The sequence below is a fragment of the Canis lupus genome, chromosome 25, assembly GCF_011100685.1.
Source record: "Canis lupus familiaris isolate Mischka breed German Shepherd chromosome 25, alternate assembly UU_Cfam_GSD_1.0, whole genome shotgun sequence".
NCBI lineage: Eukaryota > Metazoa > Chordata > Mammalia > Carnivora > Canidae > Canis > Canis lupus.
Window position 1 is genome coordinate 48,347,573 of NC_049246.1, and position 24,164 is coordinate 48,371,736.

General features: G+C 51.6%; 1 long non-coding RNA gene across 1 annotated transcript; it reads left to right on the forward strand.

Annotated features, from left to right (window-relative positions):
- The first annotated feature begins 14,926 nt into the window (after positions 1-14,926).
- On the forward strand, positions 14,927-23,270 carry LOC119865866. Its single transcript, XR_005378291.1, has 2 exons — positions 14,927-15,173; positions 22,080-23,270. It is a non-coding gene; the product is annotated as an uncharacterized LOC119865866 (long non-coding RNA).
- Positions 23,271-24,164: the final 894 nt, after the last annotated feature.

Consider the following 24,164-nt stretch of genomic DNA (forward strand, 5'->3'; position numbering starts at 1 on the left):
TCTCTGTGTGTCTCAAATAAATAAATAAATAAATAAATAAATAAATAAATAAATAAATAAAATCTTTTTTAAAAAAAAGAAAATTTCCATTAAAAGCACTTACTTACTGAAAAATGATTCTATCTCACATGAGATTAGCAGCCACTCTATGTCATAGTAACTTTCCACAAAATCCAAATATCCCTATACAGCTGAGCCCCTCTTGATTTAATTTTCCATTAAAAAAAAATATGGTGACCAAGAAAAGTTGTAATAAACAAATTTTCTGTAGTTGTTGATGAATTTAAGCAAGTTTAATGTAGAAACAGAATAAAGCATATAAAAATCATAACCATCCTTGTGGAAGGGGAAGGAGTAGAGCCCCGGGACTGTCTTCAGAGACAAGAGGCCAAGGTCATATCTCAGTGGTCCGCACTCCCCCCAACACACCTTATGAATCTTTGGGATGAGTTGTAAAAGCCCTGAGGGTGGGCAGGTCAAGGGATCACTCTGTCACACCCTGCCACTCCTCAGACACGGACACTGAACATGTCCAAGGGAGTTAGGACACAGCAGTTGCAAACTAACTTCTAGCTCTTCAGTTTTCAGTGCCAGTCCCCACACTTGAACTTCCAGATCCTAGCAAGGTTGCACCAACAAGACCCTCTCACACAGCCAACCACTTGGGTCTTGGCAACATCTGCATTTTAGCTGTTAAAGTTCTGCAACTCAAAGGCACAGTGGTCCCTCCTGGCCATTCTAGGGGGTTTGGCGCACCTCTGTGGCTTGAGCCCGTTCCTCACCTCCTCCCAAAGCAACTGTCTCTCCCAGTGCCAGAAGCTTCCCCTGGGCCCCAGCATGGCTGGGAGTCTCCTGTAAAGATGCAGTCCTGCCTATTCTGCTGGAGAAGATGAGGAAGGATGAGTTTCAGGTCTTAGTCCTGGTTTGATGGTTGGTTTTGATTTTGGTACTGTTCACCATCCAGCTGTGCCAACTCCTCGTCTGCCATCAGGGCCCCCCCCCTGAGTTTCCATCCTGTTCTCAGCTCTCTGAGTCTCTGTGGGGAGGCCTGGGCTCTGGAAGGTGGGACCCAAGGTCAGGAGGCCTCATCTGCCATAAGCTCTGACACTCTGCAGGGACGTACGCCACCTCCCTGAGGTGATGATGAGCACCACTGAATGGAGGCCCAATGCCAAGGGCGACACATGCTTGCCTCACCTAACCTCACAACAACTCCATGGGGTACCCCCTGGTACCACTGGAATCTACAGATGAGGAAACCAAGGCAAGGAGCAGTTAAGACATTTGCTCAAGCTCACCTGTCTAACAAATGGCAGGGCAGGGATGTGAACCCAGAGTGTTGAGTGCTGAACGTCCTCCCAAAGCGGAGAGATAAAGAAAGACAGCTGGGTCCAAAGTTCAGTCCCACAGGTGCCTGGGATGGGGATGGGCAGACGGTGCCGCAACCACAGCCCCTCATTTTGCTTTCCTCCTCCATTCATAACTTTATCAACTCCTTACTTCTCCCTCCTCTTAAATACCACGATGTGGCCCCAAAGGCCCCCATGGGAGAGGGTCTAGTACAGACTCTTCATGCTATAGATGAGGAAACCAAGGCAGGAAAAGACCATGACTCCTGAGGTACAAGGAGAGCTAGCAGCAGAGCCAGCTCTGGAACTCAGTCTCCTGGTTCCCCAGCCCTGCAACTCACAGTCTGTCTTGATGACCTTCTCATTTTCCTGTGGTTCTCCCTGGGGGCTGCTCCATCCTCTCACCCTTAACCACAATCTTCCCTGAAAAGAACATCAAGTTTTTCTCCACTCTGTCTATTTCCAGTCTCAAAATGTAGGCAGCTTTTCACTATTTCAGTCTTTGTTGGAAGATACACTATAATGAGATTTTTCTTCCACATAACAAATCAACCTTGGTTTTTCCTTCATGTCACCCACATCGCCTAAATGGCTCTGAGTCACATGTCTGCAAGCTGCATGGGGAAAGAAAGAAGTTTCCTTTATCCTTCCTTGCTAACTCACCAGCCCTGGCTTCATATTCAAGATTAGAACATTTGAAATTTCAATACAGATTTTAAGAAACTTAAAACTTGGGTTCACAAGTCTCCAAGATAATGAACATGTATGTTACCCAAGTTGGATGTACAAAAGCTAAAGGCAGAATAGGTGCAGGGTTGGGGGCAAAATTCTCTCCCACTGGCCCCAAAATAAGCATGAGTTTGTCCCAAACTTGGTAAGAACTTTTAGGAAAGACTGAACTGCCTCATTGGACCCTGGGGGTGGTCAGTGTCCTTAATCCACCCAACCAAAGCAAGCTTAGCCCATGGCCTCACTGGTGTCCATCACCTCCTGCCCTTCCCGCACATTCGTCTGTCTCCATTACACCTGGCTTTCTTAACACTTCTCCAGCACCAGTCTGAGCTTGTCCTTTGGGCATAAGAAAGCCAGGATATCAGAAAACTGGATCTTCTTAAAGAAAGGAAAAGCACCAGAGAAGTAATACATGAAGGTAAAACCAAATCTTCTATTGTTCTTACTCTTAATGGATATAATAGATAATTCCTCAAAATAAAAATAGCAACAGTGTATCAGACAGTTATCACATGTGGATATGAAATAAATGGCAGCAAGGCTGTAAGGTGCAAGAGAGAGGAATTGGAAATATTCTAAGACACCTGCACCGTCTGTGACACAGTATAGTGTCATTTGAAACTGAGCCCAGATTATTTGTAAAGTTGTATGGCAAACTCTTGAACAACCATCACAGTTTTTAAAAGATGTATAAGTGATATCTTGAGGAAAGAGAAAATTAAGTTCTATCAAATGCTCAATTAAAACCAGACAAAGCATAAAAGTAGGGAGAAAAGAACAAAGAACAAGTGTATTAGGTAGAAAAGTTACAAATATGGTAGATATTAATCCATCTATATCAAATAATTATTTAAAATAGGAGTGGCCTACATGGGCCAAGGGAAGATAGCAATCATCAGAGTGAATTTAAAAATAACCCAACTAGGGGCACCTGGATGGCACAGTCATTTAAACTTCAGACTCTTGGTTTCAGCTCAGGTCATGATCTCAAGGTCATGGGATCCAGATCCATGTCAAGGTCAGCACAGAGTCCGCTTGTCCCTCTCTCCCTTCCCCTCTGCCCCTCCTCTCACTCACATACACCTGTGCCTCTCTCTCTCTCTCTCTCTCTCAAATAAATAAATAAAATCTCTTTAAAAATATAACCCAACTCTATGTTTTCTATAAGAACCCCAATTTAAATATTAAGACTTGTATAAACTGACAGTAAAAGAACAGAAAAAGATATCTCATGCTAATATTTACCAAAAGAAAGTTAGAATACCTGTCTTAATTTCAGACAAAACAGGCTTTGGGACAAAGAAAATTATCAGAGTTAAAGAGAAACATCACATAAGAAAGAAGTCAGTTCTCCAAGAAGAGATAACAACCCCTCAGCACGTATACACCTGACAACAGTGCATCAAAATACATTAGGCAAAAACTGATAGAAATGCAAGGAGAAAAACCAAATCCCCTATTATGACTGAAGACTAAAGCTCCTTTCTCAGTAATTGATAAATCAATTAAACAAATAATCAATAAAGATATAAGTAACAGATAATCAGTAAAGTTACAGATGAACATCACAATCAATTAACTTGGTCTAATTGATATTTTAAAAATACTCCATCAGGGATGCCTGGGTGGCTCAGTGGTTGAGCTTCTGCCTTTGGCTCAGGGCCTGATCCCAGGATCCAGGATCGAGTCCCATATCGGGCTCCTTGTGAGGAGCCTGCTTCTCCCTCTGCCTCTGTCTCTGCTTCTGTCTCTGTGTGTGTGTGTGTGTGTCTCATGAATAAATAAATAAATCTTAAAAAAATAAATAAAAATATTCCATCAAATAACAGCAGAATAAACATTTTTCTCAAACTCGCATGGAATATATTCGCAAAGATAGACCATACTTTGGTCCATAAACATACCTTAGCAAATTTAAAAGAACAGAAATCCATAGGCTAGAGAAGAAAATCATGTAATCATATCAATTGATCCAGACAAAACATTCAACAAAATCCAACACCCTCTCATGATAAAACTCTCAACAAGCTATAAATAAATGGAAACTACAGAAAATCTACTGCTAACATCATAATTAGCAGTGAGAAACTAGACACTTTGCCCCTAAGACCACAAACAAGACAAGGAAGTCCTCTCTCATCATTCCTATTCAACATCACACTGAAAGTCATAGCTAGTCCAATAAGATAAGAAAAGGAAATAAAAGATATACTGACTGAGATGGAAAAAAATAGAACTGTCTTTGTTCACAAATGACATGATTATCTAAGTAGGAAATCCCAAACAACCAAAGATAGCATCAAAAAAAAAATATTTAGAAATAAATGAAAGGAATGCAAAACTTCTACTCTGAAAACAGCAAAGCATTATTGAAATGAATCAAAGAAAAATTAAATAAATGGAAAGATACCTGGTGTTTGTGGAATGAAAGACTTAACATTGTTGAAGTGGCACTACTCCCCAAACTGATCTACAGATTCGGTGCAATCCCTATCAGAATCCTAGCCAAATTCTTTGTAGAAATTCACAAGCTGATTCTAAAATTCATAGAGTTTTGCAAAGGATGCAAAACAGCCAGAACAATCTTGAAACAGTAGAACAGACCCAGAGGACTAACTCTTCCCAATTTTGAAACTAACTACAAAACAACAGTAATCAAACGGTACGGGCCTTGCACAAGGAGAGACATGCAGGTTAATAGAACAGAATGCAGTACAGAAATAAACCCATACATTTATGTTCAATTGATTCTCAACAAAGATACCAAAGCAATTCCAAGGAAAAGAGTCATCTTTTCAATCACTGGTGTTAGGAAACCGGATCTCCATATCAAAAACAATTAAATTTGACCCCTACCTCACATCACAGTACATCATGTACAAAAATTAGCTCAAAATGAATCAAAGAGCTAAATGTAAAAGTTAAAACTATAAAACTCTTAGAAAAAAGCCAGAGGTAAGTCTTCACAACCTTGATTAGGCAATGCTTTGTTTTGTTTTGTTTTGTTTTGTTTTGTTTTTTTCAGATACAACTCTAAAAGAACAACAAAATAAATTGAACTTCATCAAATTTAAAAGCTGCTGTGCTTTGAGGGGCACCTGACTGGTTTAGTCAGCAGAGCACATGACTCTTGATCTTGGGGTCATGAGTTTGAGCCCCATGCTGGGCATAGAGATTACTTAAAAATAAAATCTAAAAAAAAAAAAAAGTGATATGCTTTGAAAGACACTTTCATGTGGAAAAACATCCCACAGAATGGGAGAAAATATTTGCAAATCATATGTCTGATTAGGGATTTGCATCTAGAACACGTAATGCTTCAATAATAACAAGAAAACTCAATTTAAAAAAAAAAAAAAACGGGCAAAGCATCTGAATGGTCATGTTTCCAAAGACCATACACAGATGGTTAATAAGTACATGAAAAGAACCAGCGTCACTGGCCATCAGGGAAATGCGAATTAAAGCCACAGTGAGATGCCACCTCACAACCACCAGGACGGGTTAGACAATCACCAGTGAGAATGTGGAGAAGATGAAATGCTCACACGCTCACTACCGGTGGGAATGTGAAATCGCCACTTTGCCGGGTGCCTGGGAACACAGTCTGGCAGCTCCTCAAAAGGTTAAACATAGAGTCACCCTATGAGCCAGCAATTCCACTCTTAGCTTCACATCCAAGAGAAATGAAAACACATCCACACAAAAACCTGCACAAAATGTTCATAGTAGTATTATTCATAAGATCCCAAAAGTAAAAACACTCCCGTTGATGAGGAGATCATGAAATGTGGTCTCTCCACGCCCTGGAATATTATTCAGCATTGAAGAGGATTGATACAAGCCACCGCGTGGATGAAGTTTGAAAACGTGACGCTAAGTGAAAGAAGCCGATCACAGAAGACCATGTATTGTATGATTCCGTTGGCATGTATAGTCTGAATAGGCGAATCGACAGAAACAAAAAGATGAGGGCTTGCTTAGACCTGGGATGGGGTGGCAGGTGGGGGGAGGAGGAGGAGAAGAGAATAGAAGAGGATGGGATGGGATAAGATAGAGTTGGGTCAAATAGCATGGCACGGCATGGAATGGAATGGCATAGGATCTCATGGCATGGGATGGGATGGGATGGGATGGGATGGGATGGGATGGGATGGGATGGGATGGGATGGGATGAAATGGAATGGAGTGGAGTGGAGTGGAATGGAGTCGAATGGAATGGAGTGGGATGGGATGGAAGGGGATGGAATGGAATGGCATGGCATGACATGGCATGCCATGGGATGGAATGGAGTGGAGTGGAATGGAATGGAGTGGAATGGAATGGAGTCGAATGGAGTCAAATGGAGTCGAATGGAGTGGAGTGGGATGGGATGGAAGGGGATGGAATGGAACGGGATGGGACGCAATGCAACAGAGTAATAGAGACCCTGTATTAACCAAGCAACCGAGAAGTGTGGGGCGCAGCGAGGATAAGAAGACTGAGCGGAGGACCTGGGTCATAGACACAGCTCTCCACTCCCTGACCGTGGGACTCCGGGCCACTTCCTGACCTGAGCTCCAGTTTTCTCTGTTGGTAAAATGAGAACACTTTGCCCATATTCCTGGTCTCGTAAGGTTGTCGCGGAGATTGGTTGAGAGGAGGAAGTGAAAGAGTTCCGAAGGCTGCAGGATGGTCTGGCGGGGGTGACAGGTGGAGAGCCCGGACCTGTCACAGCCTCTCCTCCTGTTCTCTGCCCAGAACACCTTCAGCTATCCCCTCCTCTGTAACAGCCAACCCCGTGCCCCGTGTGTGTGTGTGGGGGTTGTGCTCAAGGTTTCATGTTGTCACTTCTGTGCCCTGGACGTTGGCCCCTGCCCACTGCTGACGGGCTGGGGAGGCGGGGGGAGGGACGAGCCCCGGAGCAGGCAGTGCCAGGTCCCCCTTGCAGGGGGCGTGGATGGAGGTGGGAGGTGACCCGGAGGAAGGTGAGCGCCCCAGGCCTCGGAGACATTGGCAGGCGGGTGGGGACGCTCCCGGAAGATGACAGGGCAGTGAGTAAGGGTGGAAGCGGGACAGAGAGCCAGCTCAGCCCCCACCCGGCCACCACAGCCTCAGACCGGGAGGGGCCGGGCACCGAGGAGCAGTCACAGTGACTGGCACGGGCACGCCCGCCCCGGCTGCCCCCCTGGCTGCCCCCCGCCCCGGCCTCCGAGGAAGCCGTTAGCAGGGCGGCCGCTGATTCACGGCTTACAGGCAGCAGTGAAGTCCTTTTTCCACTGGTTGCAACAGCCTAGGTGCTGTCAACAGTGACTGTGACTGTGGCAGTGGGGGACCCGCACCCTCCCCTCGCCTGACCCCTCCAGCCCCAAGCAGGCTCCTCAGCACGCGGCTGCGGGCCCGAAAAACCCCCGGTGACGCTGGTGACGACTCCCAGGCTCCCCGGAAGGCGGCAGATGGGCTGCAAGCCTGTGTCCTGGACAGACGAAGAGGCAGAAACAGAGGTGTGGGTGTCCCCAGCACGATCCCCCGGGTGCCCGGAAACTGGTGACAACAGGACGCAGACATCATTGCTAAGCCCATTCATTCATTTATTCATTCATTCATTCATTTATTCATTCTTCATACAAGTAAGCCATCTCTGAGGACCCGCCAGGAGCTACAGAAGCAAAACACAGACAAATGTACATGGTTCTCAGCACAAAGGAAGGCTTTGTCTGTATTCTCAGGGCACCCTCATGTCACCTTGTAATTCCCAAGGGAAGAGTCCCCTCCAGGTAGGTCTGGCGAGAAGCCTGGCTCAGACCTATCACCATCAAGGTGTTGGAGCCCAGGAAAAATGTCAGAAGCTTTCCCACCTCACGAATTCCTTAGACCCACAGGGATGGGGTACATTTCTGCGTAGTGTTTAGTGATAAGGACTCCAAAAGCCACACCATCGGGCTCCTCACCCAGCCCCTTGGAGCCTGGGGGAGCCCATCACCCAACAGCTGCCAAGTGCAGCTGATAAAGGCTGTCGCCTGCAGCTTTCTCCGCAGGCTTATCTTTGACCAATGGGAGCCACCCCCTTGGAAATGCTGGGAGCTTGTGCCCCCCTCCAGAAGGCAGACCGAGAGCCAGAGAGCAGGGGTGCAAAGCTCTCCAGGGCACATTCCACATGTGCTCCAGAGCACATCATCCGACGCACTTCCAGGGAGCCAGACCCAAAAGCGCCGTGAGCTAGGATGTCTGCACAAACCCCAGCTGCACCGACTCACCCGGGCCGGGTCCTCAACCTCTCCAGACTCAGCTTCCTCCTCTGTGAAGTAGGGGTAATGGGAACCCTTGCCATACAGTGCTCGTGCAGATGGTGTGTGTGCGTTAACACACGTGAAGAGGCTGGAGCAAACCCCAGCCTGTAGAAAGCTCCTGACTGTCATTTGTTCGCCCTGAGACGGGTAGGTGGCCTTTGCCACGCCATGTGTCAGGCACCCGATACCCATCCCTTCCTCTTCCTATAAACCAGCACCCTCAAACCAGCCACCTGCCTATTTTTCATGTTAGGCGTCTTCAGTAGCATTTGCTCAGCCAGCACGTAGGTTGAAGGTTTATTTCCAGGGAGGAAGTGGGAAGAGCGGACTACAAGTATAGGAATACACAGAGCAGGGGCGCCTGGGGGCTCAGGCACTAGCGTGCCTGACTCTCGACTTCGGCTCAGGTCGCGATCGCAGAGCAGGGGCCTGGGATGGAGCCCTGCATCGCCAGGCTCCACGCTCAGCTGGGAGTCTGCTGGAGATTCTCTGTCTCTCTCCCTCTGCTTCTCTCTCTCTAAAATAAATCTTTTTGAAAAAATGTTTTAAGGGGATCCCTGGGTGGCGCAGCGGTTTAGCACCTGCCTGCAGCCCAGGGCATGATCCTGGAGTCCCGGGATCGAGTACCGCGTCAGGGCTCCCTGCATGGAGCCTGCTTCTCCCTCTGCCTGTGTCTCTGCCTCTGTGTGTGTGTGTGTGTGTGTGTGTGTGTGTCTCATGAATAAATAAATATTTAAAAACATTTAAAAATATTTTAAAATATTTAAAAGAATGTTTTAAAATAAACACGCACAGCCTTCGCAGGCTGCTCTGAGCAGGGCAGCGATTGTAAACAGGGCTGTGGGTCAGAGTCCCCCGGGGGCTTTCATTAAAATGTCAGCTCCCCTCTGATGCCACCTGTCACCCTTGAATGTCTAATTCAACCACTTACCGAGAACCCCCCGCCCCCCACCAAGCACCCAGGAAGACGGGGGTCGTAAGGCCTTCCTGGAGGAGAAGCCTCCTGAACTGGGTCTGCAGGGACCTGTCACAGTTGTCCGATGGGTAGCAGCTGCGAAGGGGACGCTTCAAGCGGGGGGACATGAGAGCAGAGGGATGGGCCCTGGGGGGCCGTGTGACCGGAACGTGGTGGGGGTGGCAGGTCTGGTGGCAGGCGGGAGCTGGCTGTGGTGGCTCACGATGCCCACGACGGTCATGCTTCCCCTCCAGCCCCTCTCAGAGGCTCCCACAGTGCCCCCCCCCACACTCCCTGCTTCCTGTCTCCCCATGGCATGCCACGGGGTAACCCACGATGCCCCACAGTGGGACCAGACCTCAAGAGGCCACTAGAACTTAGCAATGACTCTGAAGACCTTGGATCATCTTCTAGAATCTTCACTCCCCACCATCCTTCATCCCATTATGACCCTCAGGGGCCTCCTTTGCTGGATGAGAGGGGGCTGGACAAAGGTGGGGGCTTCTTCCCCCTGAGATCCCCACACTCCCATCCCCGGGGAGGGGGGTGTCCCCCCAGCAGGCTGCACAGGGGTGCGGTTCCTTCCTCCTGTAGACCCGCAGATGGATGATGGGAGCCCAGGGCCTTATCCAGCCACTGCAGCTGCTGAGATCATTTACAACAGGGAATCTTGAGGAAAGGGGGTTCACGCAGGTACACAGGACGATACAGCATTCACTCTGCGTTGTTCACCTGGAATTTACCATTAGTCAGCACAGGCCAGGAGCAGATGTCACAACACAGCAAACAGACACAGCCCCAGCCATGGCAGAAATTGAAATATGATAAAACACAGGAAAAGACCAAAAAAAAAAAAGTGAGTCTATAATTGGGACTTTGTGCGTGTGTGTGTGTGTGTGTGATACAGCTGCGCTTCAAGTTGGTAATGTCTAAGATCATTGGAATTGATGCTGTGGGCACATCATGGTGTTATTTAGATAGAAACACTGCAGCAGCCTTAGCGGAGACAGAGGTGTGGAATGCGCACTGCACAAGGTCTGCAGCAAAGCTTAACATCGTGTTACTCTGTTGCCTCTGAGTTATGGCAAGAGGCAATGATACATATGGGTTTTTTTTTAAGATATCATTTATTTATTTATTTATTTATTTATTTATTTATTTATTTATTTATGAGAGTGCACACACATGCACAGGCCGGGGCTGGGGGGAGGCAGAGGGAGAGGGAGAAGCAGACTCCCCGCCGAGCAGGGAGCCCGACACCGAGCTCCACCCCAGGACCCCGGGATCGTGACCTGAGCCGAAAGGGAGACGCTTCACCGACTGAGCCGCGCAGGTGCCTGGACACACCTGAGTTTTTAGGAATGACTTTCACTATCAAAGGAGGTTACAAAACCACCGTAAGCTACGCGCACTCCGGGTTCTTCGGGCCCCTGAGAGCGCAGGATGGCAGGGGCGCCCGGGTGATGCAGCCTGAGCCCGGCCATCTCCCTGGTGGCCGGAGAGCACCTCCTGGGGCCCCGACCTCCCGGCCCCGGAAGTGCCTCCTTCACCCCGCATCCAGAGACTTGGGGCGCAGCTACAGAAAGGCATCCGGAGACCATGTTCTACAGACGGGTGCTTCAGGGGTTGTCTCGGAACCCACGTGGTCAGTTCTTTCTATAATTTTTAAGAAATCTTACTTCTCTTGATCTCGATCTTATAACCCCTCCTCCCAGCAGATCTCTCCTTTTCTCTCATTCCAATTACCTTTCATAAAGGGTTACGTGTGGGCGCCTGGGCAGCTCAGCTGGTTACGCGACCCACTCCTGGTTTCAGGTTTTTAGGATGGAGCCTCATTGCTCAGCAGGGAGTCTGCTTGAGATTCTCTCTCTCCCTCTGCCCCTCACCCCGCTCACCCTCTCGTGCTCTTTCTCTCAAAAAATTAAATTAAATGAAATTAACAAATAAAGGGTTTTGGGTGTATGGGGTCAGGAATCTCAATCGCTTTAGGAAAACTCAGTATGCAAATTCTAAAATATTATGTATGTCATATATAATAACATATAAGTATGATAACATAAATATAACATGTATAAATATATAACATATTATGCATTTATTATATTATATGACATTATGTTATACTAACCAATTTTTCATTTGATTAAATTGGATCCCTGGGTGGTGCAGCGGTTTGGCGCCTGCCTTTGGCCCAGGGCGCGATCCTGGAGACCCAGGATCGAATCCCACGTCGGGCTCCCGGTGCATGGAGCCTGCTTCTCCCTCTGCCTGTGTCTCTGCGCCTCTCTCTCTCTCTCTGTGACTATCATAAATAAATAAAAATTTAAAAAAAATTCATTTGATTAAATATAATACGCAGGTTCTCACAACCAGTTGTATACAATCATCCCTGGGACGTATCCTCTCAGGATACGTGCTGATGAAGGTGTCCGTAGCTTTCTGGAACCCTGGAGGATTTCAGGCGGAGGCCCAGCTGCTCAGGGCTGGCCACGTCCTTCCTTCCCCGTGGGTTCGGTCTGACATGGCACAAGGGTTGAGGAGGTCCACTTCTACTCTTCTCACCCCTACGGGAGTCCTTACATCTGAGTCCAGGCTCCCAGACTGGCTCCAGTTACACCAGTTATACCCACCAGGGAGACAGACAGACACATAGACATGCATACCTACGGACACACACACAGACCTGCATGTCAGGTATGCCTGTCTATGCCTCCCACAGACAGCTTTGGGGCTCCGGGATGCTGGCCTCCCTCCCTCGGGCTCCACCCCCATTCCCAGTGTCTACAGCTCCCCGAAGTTAATTCGAGGTGGGAACCACTCAGGGTAACACCCGCGGCCCTGCAGCGATGTGAGCTCACGGTGGCCAGAATCTTCCAGCATTTCGAGAAAAGCTGCAAAACCTCATTTTTTGTGGGACATCGAATTTTCAAATATAGGAGTAAATATTCCTTGGAACGAAATGGGTCCTGCAGGCGTCCGGGCTTCGCGTCTGCTTCGCAGATGATCCAGCTCACACAGCAGAGCGCCTCCTCACCAGCGAGCTGGCCCCGCACCACCGAGGGCTCCCCATCTTTCAGCCCCCTCCCGGCTGCACTTCCCCCACCCCCAAAAGCCTGCCTGAAATGTTCTAACTCCCTCTTGATGTAATTTATTAGAGCATTAGCTGAATTATAAATGTGTCTATTCAAACAGGGGCCTGGCCAGTGAAATTTTAACCAACTACCAGATTTCCAACTGTTTTCCATTGACCCACATATTAAAATAGTAGAAGCCGTTGGTCTCATGAGGTTTCTGGACAACCCTGGATCCAGCAAAAATGACGCTCCAGTTGTGGAATTTCACTAGGCAACAGGCCCCAAACAGAAAATGTCAGCACTTCTGAGGAATAGTGCAGCGTTTCTGGTACACTCTCTCCCACCCCGTGTCTTTATCCAGTTTCTGTTCTTTTATTTTTACCACTCCTTTTAAGGGATCGTGTGTGTTTTTATTACTATAAGCAGTACTTACCTCCCTAAAATGACCCTTTCTGACTCATCCTGCATCACCTAAAATTATCATGCTGTCCCCTTCTGTGGAATCAGGCTCTACTCTGCGGAAATGCCCACCCTGGAAGGGCAATGGACTTGTGCTTTCCTCACGGGGGTCTGGGTTTTAAGGAGTACAGACAACTAGTCAACCCAGAGGAAGGCCAGCTCAGGGGAGAGCAAGGCCAGTGTCAAGGTCCAGCCAAGGGTCCTCGAGCCTGGAGGAAGACTCAGGCACCAGCATCATCCAACGGGAGCCATCAAGGTACATCCAGGAGAAGCCAGATTTCCAACCGTTTTACATTGACCCACCTATTAAAATAGTTGAAGCCAACATGAAGTTGGTCTCATAAGGTTTCTGGACAACCTCGGGTCCAGCAGGAATGACCCTTTCTGTGCCACACAGAATACGAGCATCTGCTAAATGAATAGAAATTGAGAGAGACCCCCTTCAAGCAGCTTATTATCCTTCCATTCGGTGTCACAGAGCATAATAGCTCCCTGGAGGCCCAAGAAGTGGCTGTTTCCCCTGGTCTTCTCCGACAAGTCTCTGCAGAGAACTCACTCTACAGGGATTTAGGTTGGAAAGGGGACATGTCAGGGGTTTAGGGAGTATAGTGGGTCCAATGGTGGCCCCCCCAATGATATGCCCACATCCTAAGCCCCAGAAACCCAGAACGTGACTTTATTTGGGAAAACGTCTTTGCACATATAATTAATTTCAAGGTTTTGAGATGGAAACACCTTGGATTACCGGTGGGCCCTGGGCAATGAACAGCCCTTATAAAGGATTGAAGGCTGAAGAGCCAGGAGAGGAGGACTTGGCTGAGAAGAAGGGACTGATGTGCCACAAACCAAGAAACACCTGGAACCAGAGCCCCAGAAGCTGCAAGAGGCAGGGGAGGACCCTCCTAAGAGCCTCTGGGGGGCCACGGCCCTGCTGACATCTTGATTTCAGACATCCAACCTCCAGAACGGTGAGAAAGTAAACTTCTGTCATTTCTAGACCATCAAGTTTGTGGCGATGGTTACAGCGGCCCGGGAAAATGCAAGGGGGAGCTGCCCTCAGAAGGGGGCTCACGGGCCCGATGCCCAGCCAGGACGAGGATGCGAGGTCACTTGGGGTGTGGACGGTCAGGTGTGAGGATCGACAGCAAGGGTCCCTAACAAACAAGCTGCCCACCTCCAGGTCACTCTGCGCAGGACCTTCCGTCGGCATCCCAAGGCCTCCACTCCACATACGTGCCTGACACAGCGATCCAAGAGCACAGAAAGCCAACACGTGTAGGGAAAAGGGAAAGGAGACAAGAGGGTGATGGAGACTCTGCATAAAATCTCAGAGAACAAGATAAAATAACAGATTCTTAAAACAACTAAACTACTCCAAAACATTAAAACAACAACAATAGAGTAACCATGATCACTGGAGAGTTAAATATATGAGGATGAGAACCAAAAAACCCCCCAAAAGTGATAGAAACAAAGTTGAGGGGCACCTGGGTTGGCTCAGTGGATTGAGCGTCTGCCTCCGGCTCAGGACATGCCCCTAGGGTCCTGGGATCGAGTCCCACATCGGGCTACCTGCTCAGCGGGGAGTCTGCTTCTCCCTCTGCCCCTCCCCCTGCATGTTCTCTCTCTCTCTCAAATAAATAAATAAAATCCTATTTTATTATTAAAAAAAAAAAAAGAAACAAAATTGAGGAAATTACCAAGACGGTGGAATAGAACTAAAAGGACTTTGCAACCAAGGCACCAAGATGAGACCATGAACAGGTCAGTCAACCCCAGAAGTCTTGACACAGAGAAGGGAAATTGTGAAAGAAGTGGCTCGGGGAGACGCCAGAACTGAGGGCCTGCAGTCGACAGACCGGGGCCTGGGGGGAGCCCCGGCCCTTGGGGCCCCCCCGAAGCCCGCGCGGTGAGCAGATGGTCCTGCTCGGTCCCTCTGCCCCTCCCTGCGCCCGCTCGGCTCCGCCGGAGGCCTCAGCACTCTCATTTGGGGACTACACAGTAATAACATTTACATGCTTTCCCGTTGAGTAAACGATCCCGAAATCGAATCTAAAAGTTAAACAGGCCCGCGCCCGCACCACGTAGTCTCCCTCCACGCTTGTCCTTCTAGAAGCCAACAGTCCCAGGGCAAGGGCACGCACGCCCCGGACGCGGGGTCCACACCCCACCTGCTGCCCCCGCATCCCAGGGACGCCCCGCTTCCCGCCCGTTCCCTCCGGCGCCCTGGCCTCCCTCCCCAGGCCTCCTCGAGGACGCAGGCCGGCCTCCTTCTCCAGCCTCCCCTACTCAGGGGTTTGTGGTCCAGTGGCTTCCTGCGGAAAGGGGCGGCAGGTAAGCTCCCGAGGCCTGAGCGGGACGCAGGGCACCTGTCACTCCCTCATCCCCTAGCAGCTGCTGAGCGTGTGTGCAACACGGACAGACAGCCGCTCTCCCTCCCACCTGGAGGCGCTATCCCTGGGACTCCCGGGGGCCCCCCACCCCACGGGACTGCTGCTGGGACCTGCTGCCGGTCTGGCGCTTGAGTTCTTTGCAGGGCATCTTCCCCCCCTTTCTCTGCTTGGCGCTGCCTCTCCTCTCCCTCTGCCCTGCCTGCTCTCCCCTGCTGGCCTCTCTGGCCGGGAGGACAAATGGAAACAGGAGGAGAGGAGGCCCGGGAGCCCCAGCTGCAGCAGGGGGTCCCCCGGTGGCCTGTGCTGTGCTGCTCACGGCAGCTCTGGACCAAGACCCCCTTGCCCCCCAGCCCCCTGGCCTGCTCACGGGGATGGGCCAGGACCTGTGCACCTGCAGCTCCCCCACCCTCCGCGCAGGAACCTTCTCAAAGGCACCAGCTCACCAGCCCAGCCAGGAAGCCCTGCGGGGTGGGGGGGCCACCAGGGAGCCCACGGGGAGCAGGAAGGCTGTCCCCACTGTCAGTTCCCCAGGCCACTGCTAGTCACACCGGCGAGCTCCTACACGGACCGGACCGTGGGCCTCTTCTCCCTTTGTCTCTGTTTCTTTGTCTTCTGAACTGTTTTCCAGAGGATTCCTTCTCCCTCTCAACCTCTACTTCTGACTCCACGGCACTTGCTGGCTGTGGCTGCTCTGCTCTCATAGGTCTGTGTTCATGTTTCATGGATGCATCAGGTTTTCTCTAATTCACCGAAGACGCTAACGAAGCTGGGTTTGGGTTAGAGTTTTTTATGTCTTTTTACTTTTTTCTTCTGATCTTGATGGGTTGTTGGTTTTTTTGTTTTTTTTTTCTTTGTTTTTTTTTTTTTTTTTTTTTTTAATTTTTATTGTGTCGGTTGGATCATCTGCAAAGCAGAGTTTAGGAATGAATGACACGGGTTGGCAGCAAAGCCTATGATGGTTAAAATCCAAGCAGGCGAGCATTTCCAGCTGGCCTCCAGATACCAAGCAAGCTCAGGCTGCCTCCTCCTTCTGCAGGTCGTATCACACCACCCGCAGGGCCAGAGATGCCAGCTGGAGGAGGGGCGCCCCTCCCACTGTGGCAGGTGACGGAGAGGGGGCCTGGTGCCCCCTGGTCCTGCCCAGCTCCATCCCAGAAGCACCATTTCCACAGTAGAATGGACTCCCCCACCCCACCACCCCAGGCACACCCAACTTCGTGTCATGGTGGGTGATAGAAGAAGGACGAACCCTCTTAAAGATCACGTTCTTAAAATCTTCAAAGGCAGCGCAGACGGTGCCAACCCACCCAGCTTCCGGAAGTTGACATTGTTTTTGATTCACTACCTTGGCCTAAGGGGGGTGAGGGGACTTTCCAGCACTTCCACTTGGTCTTCCCGTTATGGTTGCTCTTTCTCTGCATTCCAAGGGTCCAGCTCAGGATTGACCCCTCTGTACGGGTCCCCCTGCGGTCGTGAATGCAGCACAGTAATAACCAACCATTTCTGCTGTCCTCATATTGTTGCCTCCCTATTTCTAGCAGACTGACTGATCACACTTGTCCAGGCGTCCCCGTCGCTGGGACAATCTCTCAAGTCACCACCATTAAAACTGTTGGCATCTGGGCCCCCTGTCTTGTGCCAGGCCCCATCCACAGCCCACATACCACTAGGGATGGGAGCCCCCTTGCCAACCAGGCTGCGAGCCATCTCTCCCCTAAACCTAATTCTTGGGTCCTCTGCAAAGCAGAGACATGCAAGAGATTTATTGGGCGCCAACACCTGTGAAAAATAAAAGGGGGGAGGAAGCCAGAAGTGTGAAGAGCCCTCAGATGGTGATGCAGGTCTAGCTCCTGTGGAAGGAGAGGGGAAAAAGGACCAGGAGGGGACGCCCCCCACCCTCCACCCCATGGGCCATGCAGCCCTGAGCACATCTCAGCCGGGCCCTTGGGAGTCTGGGGCACAGGTCACCCTCTTAGAGGACTCCCACGCAGGCTGGAACCAGTGAACCCCGTACCCCCGATGGTGCCCATCCCTGGGCTGACCTCGGCTGGGGTGTTTCTGAAGGGAGATCAGAGGGCACCCCTCCCACCCCTCTCTGAGCGCTCTTTCCTTCTGCATTTGGGTGTGAGTGTGAGGGAGTGTGAGAGTGAGAGTGCCCTACTTCGCTCCTCTCCAGCAGGTTGCCAGCTCAGCTCGCCTTCCATGGCCGGCAGGGCCGGCCGGCAAGAGCGGACTGCCGGGGCCTGGCCCTGGGGTGCCCAGCACAGCCGTGCCAACGTCACCCCTCCCAAAATAACTCGTTAGGTGTCTTCAGAGCAGATGCTCGGTCGGCCGGTGGGCGTGTGGGCTGAGTTTGCAGGGGAGGTGGAGGGGCCTGGGAGGGGAGCGAGGCTTACACTGCAGATATTCTGGGAGTCAGGGGGTCAGGGGGGTGCATCTCCACTTAGCCCCCCAGTTCAGATCCGCAGCCCCCCCACAGGGCCGCCCTGAGCCCCGGGCATCCCCTCGGTACTGCCCCCGTGCGCGTGTCCGTGTGAGGACCCTCCAGCCGCTCTCCAAAGGCAGAGAAATCTCGCCTCCTCGGAGGCACCCCCTCCCATTCTCTTTCTTTTCCTGAGTTGATAAGGTCACCTCCAATCCCACTTCGGAAATAATCAACTCACAAAATTTGTATTTCTCGGACTGCAGAGGCGAAGCTTACAAATCTTGCTCTCTGGCCGCGTCCCCTCCCCCCCCCCTCCCCCCGACTCTGCTGTTGGCTGCACCCCGAGCACTGCCCCACAGCTCATCCCCCCCTGCTGACTCTGAAACGGGATCGGGGCCTCGTGTACCCTGTTCCACATGCAAAAAAATCCTCCACCTGCCAAGACGTTAGCAGAAGCAGCGGAGATGTCCACTGCTGGATGTCTCGGGATTGCCCGGGAGAAAGCAGTCACGACTCCCCCAAACGCCCCTAAAATAATCGTCAGCCTGGCTCCCACTGCGCTGCCGTGCTAGGGGGCTCCTGCCCCACATCCTGTCCATGCAGCCCCCTCAGGGCGCCTCCCTCCTTCCTCTGCACGCCCCCACCTTGGGGCCTCCTCCACGGGGCCACAGCGCCCCACAATTCACTAAAGCCCACTCACTGATGAAGTGTCGACTAAAGCCAGCATCGTCCCACTTGTCCCAGAGACGCAGCGTGGCTGGGGGGTGGGAGGGCCTTGGGGATGCCAGAGTTGGCCCACTTGGACCCCTGAGGTCTCCAGCCGGAGACGGCCAGTGAGGCCCAAAGTCACCAGTGTCCAGCGGGGAGGACTGTCCCAGCGGAAGAGGAGACAGTGTCCATGGAGGTCTCAATATCCACCCGGACTCAGGGCCTGGCAAAACAGACCAGAGGGCTGGGGACACTGGCTGGCATCTCCGTCCTACACGTGTGTCCCACCTCCGGCCCCACGGTCCGGACAGAGATAAGGGTCACACACGTGAGAAGTTAAATGCGTTAGAGTTTTCATGCCAGCACTGGAAGAAGCTGCATCCTGGGCCTTGTCTAAATCCCCAGATTTGCATGTAATTATATGCACAATTATGCAGCATGCCATTCTTTCCGCCCCACGAAATGTGGCTTAAGTGAACATTCGAGCGGCGCCATCCGTCCCATACTGAGCACATGCAAGATGAAGGTGACTCACAAACCCTTTCGGCTTGTGTCTGGACTGCCCCAGCGAGGAGAGGATTGCTCAGCTCCAGGAGACACAGACCCCTGCAGGGGGCGGCTCGGCGCCCCCCTGGGACGGCATGTTCCTGCACAGCGCACTCTCCGGGGTGGGGAGGCTCGGTATGGGGCTCTGGTACAACGAGCAACAGCCCCAAGCACCACCCACAGTCACTCAGCAGGAACGAGAGCTGTGGGTGCCCCATCGGGGTCCTCTCCCGGGACCGTGAACAGCTGACAGGTGTGTGAGGGCCCACGACCTGGCTGGGTCTGGGGGGCCCCAGATGCGGCACAGTGGGAACTAAGCAGGGTCGCCCCTGGGTCCCCCACCCTCCTGCTGGCCCTGACGCCTCCCCCACCCCAGCTTCCTGTGCCCCAGGCCTCTGGCTGACTCTGACCCTGCCTCGCACCTGGACCGTTGCCACCCCTACCCTGGCATTGCGAGATGGGGGAACCCGACATAGCCAAGGGCTTGGGACCACGTGGGAGCACGATGTCTTCCTTGGGTAACCAACAGCTGGGAAGAGCTCAGGGGGCAGGATGGGTGGATCCTTAGTGGGGCTCCTGACACCTGCCCTCACCAGGGCCTCAGCAATGCTGTGGGCCTGACCACCGTGTAGAGTACGGTTCTTTGGAAAAAATGCATTTTTTCCACGTATTGAACAACACCCAGTCCTGATTCTCCAACTAAGATTTCCACAGATATTCCTCTGGGCTTGATTATTGCAGTGAGTCGGAGCAGCTGAGTCGGAGCAAAGGTATTCAGGGGCATGGGTAGGGAGCCTGATGAGCCCACGGAGGGAACACCTGGCTGAGGCAAACTATGAATCACAATGAGACGAGCTTCACCAGGACAGTGTTCCCGGCTGTGGGAGGTGGGGGGCAGAGGAAGAAGGAGAGAAAGAGATGGAGAGAGGAGGAAGGAAAGAGGGAAGGAAGGAAGGATGGGAGGAGGGAAGGAAAGAAGGGAGGGAGGGAGGGAAGGAGGAAGTCACTTCTGCTAGGTGTGGATTTGACAGTAAGACGCTCAGGAAGCAGCCCTGAGCAGTCGTAGGTGAGGGCAGGAGCCTGATATCCTCCAACCAGGGGTCATTTTCATGTCTCTGCCCTTAAGTCTCACAACACCCTGTTTAAATCTTCATACTTTACTCAACACGCTTTGCTGGTCCAGTCCTCCCGAGAAGCTGACACCCAGACGAGATTAGCCATCCAGGAGGGTGCTTGGGGGAAGCCGAGCACGACAAGGACAGGGTACAGGGGGAGGTGGGTGAGTCTGCAGACAGGGAGGCTGCCCAACTCCACACGAGGAGAAGGGAGGAAGAGCTTCAGACTCCAGTGTGCCAAGAGCATCTTAGCCAGCTTGGGGGCATGTCCTTGTGCCAAAGTGTCCCTTGGAGGGGGTTGCACAGCTCTCAGAAACTAGCCTGTGACAGGGCCCCACGCAAGTGCCCAGAGCAGCCATGGACGTGTGATCTTTTTTGTTTGTTTGTTTGTTTGTTTGTTTCTTAGATTTATTTTTTACACTTTTTTAATTTAAATTCAATTTGCCAGCATATTGTATAATAGCCAGTGTTCCTCCCATGAAGTGCCCTCCTCAATGCCTGTCACCCAGTCACCCCATATCCCAGCCCACCTCCCATTCTGTAACCCTTTGTGTTTCCCAGAGTTAGGGGTCTCTTATGGTTTGTCTCCCTCTCTAATTTTTCCCACTCAGTTCCCTTCCTTTCCCTTATAATCCCTATCACTATGTCTTATATTCCATGTATGAGTGAGACTATATGATGATTGTCCTTCTCCGATGGACCTATCCATCAGAGATGGATGCATGATCTTACTGAGTGAGAAGCCCCATAGCAGGGAGCCTGATCCCAATTGTTCACCTGAAAACATTACCATCCGAAAGAATTCTTTTCTTTTTTTAATGATTTTATTTATTGATTGATGAGAGACACACAGAGAGAGGCAGAGGGAGAAGCAGGCTCCTTGCAGGAAGCCTGAAGCGAAACTCGATCCTGGGACCCCGGGATCACACCCTGAGCCAGACCCAGATGTTCAACCACTGAGCCACCCAGGTGTCCCCAAAAGGATCCTTTTCATGTAATTTGCTTGCCTGTCCCTTGGTGTTCCCCTCCATACAAGTACAGGCTCCCCAGGCTCCCCAAGGCTGGGACCTTTCTTTACCTATTGCATGAACCCCTGGCCCCTGACCCAGGGCCAGACACCGAGTAGGTATTCAAATGTTTGTGGAGCAGGAGAATGCATGGAGGCAGATCGTGGCTTGACACATTATTATATTGCAACAGAGATTTTGAAACCAGGGCAATTTAAGTCGCCAAATCAGAATAAGAAATATTCAGAATTTTTTTTCTTGCTTGCTATCTCAAAAAAAAAAAAATCACTTAATTGATAGTAAGAAACAAAAGTGTTGCAGGAGCTCATGAAGAGTGTAGCCATCGTGATCCCTGGTGCTGGGGACGCTCTCAATGTGAGCCTTCTCAGCAGAGAAGGTTTGTGATACACAAAACTACGCGTGGTATTATTTTCCTACGTCTGTTAGGCTTTCCAAAGGAAAACATTCCTTAATTGAGGAGGGGGGAAAAAGGATTGGATAGCGAGCCCCGCAGCCTGATTTTTGGCTTAAGGATACAGAAGTCATGTAGATGGGAGCTCGGTGTCCGTGCACATTAATCGCCTCCGGTACCAAGCAGGGCTAGGACATAAGCCTACAGCTGTTTCACCGTATAATGTTATATAAACAGAGCCCTCTGCACACTAGGGCAAAAGATAAACATTTGGGACAGAATAATTAGAAAAACCTGAAACCACCATAATCAGAAACAGCCCCCGAAAGTGCCTAATTTTAAGACAGCATTCTGTTACGGGTTTTACTAAGAGGTTTTCTTTTTTAACGAGGGTGGGGGTGGGTAATCCAAATGCGTGTGCTACTAAGTCTAACAATGTTCAAAGACTTTTTCATGACACTCGGTGTTTTAATCATTCCTGAGGGGACACGGAGTCCTTGACACACAAAGGACACAGGTCGGGGGGGGATTCCAGCTCGCCCCACAACGACAACAAGGTTATGCTTGGAAGTGGCTGGCTTTGATTACCCGTGTGGTGCTTGCTTTTTTTTTTTTTTTTTTTTTTTTTTTTAAGATTGTAGGAAATCTCCACACCCACCGTGGGGCTCGAGCTCACCACCCCGAGTTCGAGTCGCAGGGTCTTCTGACGGAGCCAGTGGGCGCCCCTGCTTGTAAGGCTTTTGATTTCAAAGCGGGAGGCAGAGCAGACGTGGCCTGACTCGCCTGGACCTGAGCGGCCCCCGACCAGCATCTCCGCCCCCCCATCCGCTCCTCTCCTGCAAGGTCGACCTTATAGACAGATGTCGGGGGACCACGTGCCGCCCCCTCTGCAGCAGCCCTGGGTGACGGGCAGACAAAGCGGATGCTGGGAGACACACCTGCTCACACACCTGAGCGTCCCCGGTGAGGAACAACCACGCGTGCCCGGGCAGGTGGGCCCGTGCTCCTGTCTGCCCGGCCTCCGGACCTCCGCCAATGACCTCTTAGCCATCATGGCCTGTAGCTCCCAAGGTTTCCCAACTGGGAAATGGAAGCCAGAAAGGTCGGGAGGCAGACCTGGAATCAGCAACCGCCAGGCAGTGCCCAATCCCTGCCCGGGCCTGGAGGTTCCACGGGACTTGAATCCGCACACCTTGCTTCAGTCTACACTCACTCTGCAACTGGGGGTGCGGGGACATTGTTTATGCGTCCATCAGTGACTCTTGCTGGAGCTGCTCTAGGCCGGAAGGACACAGGGGTGAACAAACCAGGGATGACCCCAGCACCCCACCCCAGCATCCCCGTGGGAGGACAGATGGCCCAGACACAAAGCGCCCAGTCCACGGAGCTCGGGCTGGCACAGGACGAGGAGGGGGCCTGACCCGTCCTCCACCTCACCTCCTCGAGCTGCACCTCTCTCCTCCCCCAGAGCTCGCCAGCCATCCGCTCTCCCTCTGTGTCTGAGCCTGGCTGTCCCCTGGCCACCTGCCCGGGCAGGTGATGAAGCTGACGGGGAGGGACAAACGACAGGGAGGCCGGGCCAGGTGCAGGCCCAGCTGGGGCAAAGAAGGAGAAGGAGGCCGCCCGGCCGTCCCGCTGCCTCTGGAAGCTGCCGCACTCACGGGATGCTTCTCGGCCCCCGATCTGAGCAGACTTTTACCAGGCTGGAAGAGAACACCCAGAAGAGAAGGAAAATAAAACTCTCCCTTCAGAATGCCAAGATGGGGAAATTTATCTTTGCACTTAAAAAAAATTTTTTTTGGAATAACATGATATGTCTGAGGCCCGTCTTGGAGTGGGAAGTTGTATTTATCCAACTGTTCCTTGTTATCTCCCTTCCCACCATGACAGGGTGAGGGCGAGTCTGGTCTGTGGGACTCTCAGAGTGGTGGGTGGGACAGCAGTGCGAGGTCAAGGCCCCGTCCCTACCCTGCAAGACCCCTCCCTACAAGCCCGTCTCTCTCCCCCTCTTCCCCTCTCTTCCTCCCTCCTCCAGGAGAGCATTTTGCATGCAGCCCCATCCTCCCATTTCCACCTCAGCCAAGGGACACGTCATGGCCCGACATACATGATCCTGGAAAAAGAGCGTGCGTGCGGGGCCTCCATGGAATCTCCACGTCTCGCTCCGGTTTCCCAACATCCCCATCCAGATCTTATAGGATGACACTTCTGTCAAAGATTTAAAAACCATTCTCAGGAAACCCGAGGGTTCCTATTTGACCCAGGCTGGGCTAACACATCCCACCGGGGGCAGAGAATGGGGCTCAAGATGCTCATGTGGGGAGAAGGCAGCCCGGAGGGAAAGGCGTCCAGGGCTCCCGGTGTCTGCACAGGGCTGAGCCCAGCACCTCCATCCACGGCCTCTTCCTCCATAAACAACCCGAACGCCAGCCTGGAGCAGTCGTCCTCAGGGGCCTCCAGCCAGGGGCACTGCCCTGCCTCCTTCCTGACGCCATGAAGGCCGTGTCATGTCCCAGGCATGGTCCCGTGCTCGGCCTGAGCTCGATCACTCGTTCCTCATGCATGTGGAGGACCTTCTCCATGTTGGCTACTCTTCTGCGATGCCCTGGAGACGGACAGGCCAGGACCCTGGGCCTCGGGGGCCTCCCCTGCAGAGGAGGAGCCAGCCCCACGTCTGCATCAGTACGTGAACACCTGTGATGTTCACTGGGGTAGTGAA